Below are 6,000 nucleotides of genomic sequence, written 5' to 3' on the forward strand. Positions count from 1 at the left end.
TCTCTTCTTATCCTTTCAAGACTAAGAATGGTTTTTTGAGCTGGTGGCAGGGTGTGGGTTTCACGATGGGGTTCAGTTACCTGCGCACAGCCCCAGAAGCAACACACCTGAGGCTGGAGACCGTAAAGATTGACCAGAAGTCACAGCAGGTGAGTTTCAGAGTGAGCAGGTGCTGGAGAGAAGGAGTCCTGGCGAGATTCCTAACCCTACTCCCGGGTTTAGACAAACACAGCACCTGATTCGTATGTGGCTGTTATGTGCCCACGTTGTCATTTGGGAAGTGTTAGCTTTGCCTCTCGACGGGGTCTCGACGGGGTCTCAGATCTGCCCCAACTAAGACATTTCTGGCCACCTTAGCCAGTGCCAGCTCTGGTATGTTTCAGACCAAGTCTCTAGAGAATGGATTTGTTTTCCACTTCAGTATTTTGAGTGATGGAGTTGTTTTCTGGATTTGTTTTTTTAAGTGGTTTTTCCCGTCTCTGGTTTGTTTGGTTTGGTTTGGTTTAGAAGGAATGAGAGAGAATTTAGGAAAAAGGGTCAGCTTCCTGGGCCCCATTAAAGCCTTTGACCCAGGGCCAGTCACTGAGGTGATGCCTTTGTGCCCCAACTTCTCCAGCTGTGGTCCGGACCAGACTAAGTGGACAGCAGGTGAAAACCCCGGTGAAAGTGGTAAGGAAGGGGAAAAGCAACCAGAGAGTGCAAGTTCCATTTTGGAGGATTAAAGAGATTCACTGCAAAGGGGTTGGAGCACTGTCTGGCTAGTAAAAGTGAGCAGGAACAAAAGCCTTGTTCTAGGGGAGTAGAGGAGATCTAAAGATTAGATGCCCCCAGGGTTGCTGAGGCCGAGCATACCAGAGCTGGGTGCACCTGCTTTGGTGTGGTGTACCTCCTGGCTCTCCCAAGGGAAAGAACTGACATGGGGTGAAGAATAAACAGGTTTTGGCTGGAGGCTTGGTGGAGGCTCCCTCAGCATCACAGAGACCCTGGACGAGCAGCCGCGGATGGGGATGGTGGGAGAGCTACGAAACTGGGAGCCCCTTTCTCTGGCCCCTTCAGCCTGCCAGGTCGGTGGTGAGAAGGATTAGAGACCCAGGCCAGTGGCTAGAGAAGGTGGCTTGGGTCCTACCCTAGAGCCTTCCAGAACTTAAGTAGGAAATTGCGAAACAGAGCTACATTTTGAAAGAGAAAGTATGTGAAATATGGCTCCTCCCTCGCCTGTTCGCTCTCCCGGAGCTTGGTGCAGGGAGGTGGGTGAGATGGATTCCTGGCTAGACTCAGGCGGGTGTGGGAAAGAGGGCAGAGCCAAGCCCCCAAGGGCCCCTCGGGCCAGGCCACACCAGCTGCCAGCCTTTGATTATTGATTATTGTGATTGGGATGTACTTTTACCATCTGTTGAGCATCAGCCTGGCCCATGGAGAAGGCCAGTTTCTTCCTCTGGCCAAAAAGGCTGGCTTCTGAGGGCTCCCTCTGCAACCCAATATGTACCATGGGCTGCTGATTAAACACTTGGAATGTCTTCAGGTCGAGCCAGGCCTATCCATAAAATGGGAGGCATTTTGGCAGTTCCAAGGCCCCTGGCACCCAGTCTTGGCACTAGCCCGGCTGTCTTCTTCAAGGAGCTGGGGTGGGCTTCCCGCCAGCATGCTTCCCTGGGAAACATCGAAGTGAGTTAAAGTCAACAATGAGTTCATCTCCAAAAGGAATAAGCCGGCAGCCTTCAGGGCAGGGGAACAGGAAGGGGGGGGAGCAGGGATTGGGGGGCAGTGGAGGGGGTTAAGTGATGCTGGAACAGCCAGACCAGATCCAAGCCTGTCAAACAAGCTGGCAGCTCCAGGAACAAAGAAAAGTGCTTTCCCAGGCCAGCCCTGGAAAGCTCACTTGGCAAAGGTGGTCACAATAAGGATGTCACAATCCCAGGGACCATGGGAAGTGTCCTCTCAAGGACTGGGCGCTGCAGCAAGACACCGACATGGAACGAGGCTCGGGCGGTGGGGCTGGTGCATCCGTGAGCTCTGACTCTGCTGTTGCCCGGCCTGTCTTGTGGGCAGATGAGGATGGACACTGGGGCCGGTGAGCTCCACTGTCTCCTGCTGGAGGATGGATGCAGGAGGACCTAGGTGTGAAGGCCACGTGAAGAGCCGGCTCACGATTGTTGGAACCTGGCATTTTAGTCTGAGCATCTCTGTTACTACATTTATTTATCTCCAAGGGCTTTGCATTTGGATAATGGTTCCTGAGCTGAGCCCGTGGCTCACTTCTGTGCTCTTGACCGCCAGGGGCATGAGGAATCCACACCTTTAATGGCATCAGGCTGCTCTGGGTCACTGGATCCAAGGCGCTGTGGGCCTGGGGAGCCAATGGCAGAGCAGAGCCCAAAGTGAGCCGCACTCTGGGACTGGCCTGAAGCCAGGGCCACCTCCCTTTGGGCACTGAGTGGCGTTAGGGCCTGCCAGGGTCACCTCAAGGGCTGGGCTCCGAATGGAGGGTGGGGAGCAGCGCCTCCTCGCTTGGGACACAAAAGCCTGATGCTGGCCCAGCAGCCGAGATACGATATGGAGAACCCATCCCGTTCAGCCCTCCTCGGATCCGCCCCTGGGGCTGGGAGCCTGGCAACAACTGCCTCGAATCTATACTTGGTTTTTCTCCCAGGGGCAGGACTGCTGCCGACAGACTGCGTTGGATTTCTCCCCTGCCCTCTCACTTGCTCTCACAAGGTACTTTATTGTATGAGGTATTTGCCTACCACGCATATTTATAATTCTTTCCCTGCCACCAAACCAACAAAATGTCCACAGACATTGCATCTCAATTTCTCACAAGCACATTCTCATCACATTCCCATGGCTTGCCCTTCTCCTAGTTCCCTCTTTAAAAAAAAAAGAAAAGAAAAGAAAACACCAACCAAGCAACCTGCTCATCCTTCTGGTCCTACTGATTGCTCTCCATGTTGGCCGAGTGGCCGTTTCCACTCTCCCAAGAGCTTCTTTGGGGTCCTTCCCAACTTTCCTTTTGATGTGCAGACACAGGTTCTTCCCAGCCCATATTTCCTCTGCATTTTTGACCAATTGCTTTTGGCCTTTGTTACGACAGCCTAGATGTTCGTTGAATGAATGAAAAAAAGTGAATGAATGGAGAGGTCCCCCTTGAGTGGGTTTGTTGTCCTACTATCCCCGGAGAGCATAATTATTGATTGTGACTACTCTTTTTTTCCTTCTGGGAGGAAAAGCAAGGCCAGAATCAAAGTTCATTAGGGCCTGGAACCAAAAGCAACCTGACCTCGATCTTTTTGTCATTTGGCCGCCACCAGTGGGGACAACCCAGCTTGCCAGTCATCTCCAGCCACTCCCATCCCCCTTCCCATCTACTCATCTACTCAGAACTACTCAGTGGGGCCTGATACAAATGAAATTTCAGAGTTCAGTGACTTTGTCTGCACTGTTCCCTCTCCCTGAAATGTGCTTCCCCTGTGCTCTTATCTGTGGATCTTCTACTTTTATCTCCTACCCAGACCGAATAATTGTGTGAAGAAGCTCCCCATACGGCTATCTCCTCCCCTCTCTGTATTTCTAGGCCTGCGCACCTTTATCACACCCCCATGTCGATGTCCCCAGCCATACGCCAGCTCCTGAGAGCAGGGACTGTGGGATTCATTGTTGCATTCCCTGCTCTTACACGTCCCACCAAGGGGTGGGTAACCGTTGGAAGCATACAAGTAATAACCATGGCGATCGTTTATACAGCCCTGACACTACTCTCAGCCCTTTACTTGTGCCGCCTCACTTAATCCTCAACCCAGCCCTGCGAGGTGAATCCTGCGATCATGCCCATTCTGCCGATGAGGACACCGAGACGCGACCTGGTGAAGGTATGTGACCAAGGGCACGCATCTAATGAATGGTGGAGCTGGGACTGGAACTCAGGAAGTTTGGCTGCATTACCGCCCAGCGGTGTGAAAACTCACATTTTTGCACATGCTTTTCCTCACCTGCGGGCTGTGATTCCCAGCCCGTTCAGGTCTCACTTGTTTATTGGGAAGAGGAACGGGATCCAGGGGGTGGATCCCATGAGCTCACCAATAATGCCAGAGGGTCCTCACGGCCCTGCTGCCAGGCCCTGCCTCTCCCCTCCGCCCCTCCCCAGGGTCCATTGCTCGTGAAGCTGCTCAAGACTGCCTTCGTACCGCATGGCCGCCACCGTGGGGGCCAGTGTCGGGCCACGGGGACCGCCTCGGGACACTCTGCTCCTACAGCCGCCCACGCTGACAGCAGCTCCCGAAGATTCCCATGCACCGGAACCACTTTGGGCCAAGCTGAGAGTCTCTTCTCTACCTGTGTTGTGCTTGGCCTCAAGGTCACCAAAGGTGGTCCCATAAAGACCCTGGACAAAGGGGCTCTTTGGATTTCTGGCTGAAGCTTCATTCTCTTTGGGGCCTAGAAAAAAAATCTCAGGGCTCTGCCGGGGGACCGATACACCCATGCTGATCCACCCAGACCCCCCTTTCCCCTACACAAGGCTCCCTCTGCCCCCTCCCCAGGAAATTTAAACCTCTGTGGAGAGCCCCCTGCTAGTCCACTAATGTATCAGCTGCACTCAGGGGTACGGCCAACCCCCTCGTTTGAATCCCCCAGGCAGAAAAAAAAAAGCAAAAACAGAACTAAATGTCCCTCCGTATTGGGACAGACAGGGTCCACTCTCAGAGGGCAGTGGCAACTGCCAGCCAGCTAGAGTCAGTTACATGCCTACTCAATGCATAGAACCTACTCCAGAGCCCTAGCATGGGGTGTGGGCAAGCTTTTTCTGCAAAGAGCCACAGAGCTACTCATCTATGTCATTGCAGTGCAAAAAAGCAGGTGTAGATCATGTGTAAACAAATGGTGGGGCTGTGTTCCAATAAAACTTTATGAGCACTGAAACTTGCATTTCATGTCATCTTCACGTGTCACAAAACATTATTATTATTTTTTAAGTAGGCTCCATACCCAGAGTGGAGCCCAACATGGGGCTTGAACTCATGACCCTGAGAAGGAGATCTGAGCTGAGATCAAGGGTCAGATGCTTAACCCACTGAGCCACCCAGTTGCCCCAACAAAACAATATTCTTACTTTGATTCTTTCAACCATTTAAAAATGCAAAGATCATTTCTAGCTTGTGGGCCATAGAAAAAAGGCAGCTGGTAGGATTTTGTGGGCAGCCTATAGTTTGCCTACCCCTGCCCTTGGAGATGAGCTACTTGGTTTATGCCTGGTGCACCAGTGAGGTGGGACAGGATGGGGGGGTACACAGCAGAAACCTGAGTCCCCACGTCCTGGGCGCCCCACGTCCAGGCATCCTGGGGATTTGCCCAGCTCTGGTTGGAAGCAAAACGATCAACTCTAAAGTCTCTCAAAGAGACCTTTAAAGCGTTTGGAAGATTCCTCCAACCTGGTTGCACACTGAGTCAGAAGGAGTGCTTTGCACCGCAAGCCCCCCCTCCCCGCCCCAATGAGGGAGTGGCAGACTTGTCATTTTCTAATCAAGCCTCTAAAAAGTCACATAAATCAAGATTTTGATCTGTTCTTCCTCTACTGCTTGAAAAGGTATTCATCCGAACTTTCTTCCACACCTCAGCCTTCGTCTCTACTTTGGGAGGCAGATTTTGTTTCCAGTCTAGACTAGACCAAACAAGGGGGCAAGAGGGTTGCAGGAGGCCAAGGAAAACCTTAGCGTCTTGCTGGGCAGAAGCCGCCTCTAGGGCAAGAATGACCTTCTGACAGACAGAGGCCCTCTGACACACTGGTTTCAGGAGTTGACTTTTCAGATTCTTTAATGTGACATTTTTCTTCTGGAAACAATCGAAGGGACCTGGTTAACATTTTTAAAAGTGTTTTCCTAAGGAAAAGGGGGGAGGTAGGCAGGAGAAGAGGGGGTAAAGAATTACACACAGATTTAGTCTAATGGCTTAAAAATCAAAAGGATCATTGGACAGATAGATATCAAGTGTAATAGGAAACACACTGAT

This window comes from Halichoerus grypus, chromosome 5 (genome assembly GCF_964656455.1).
Source record: "Halichoerus grypus chromosome 5, mHalGry1.hap1.1, whole genome shotgun sequence".
NCBI classification, from domain to species: Eukaryota; Metazoa; Chordata; class Mammalia; order Carnivora; family Phocidae; genus Halichoerus; species Halichoerus grypus.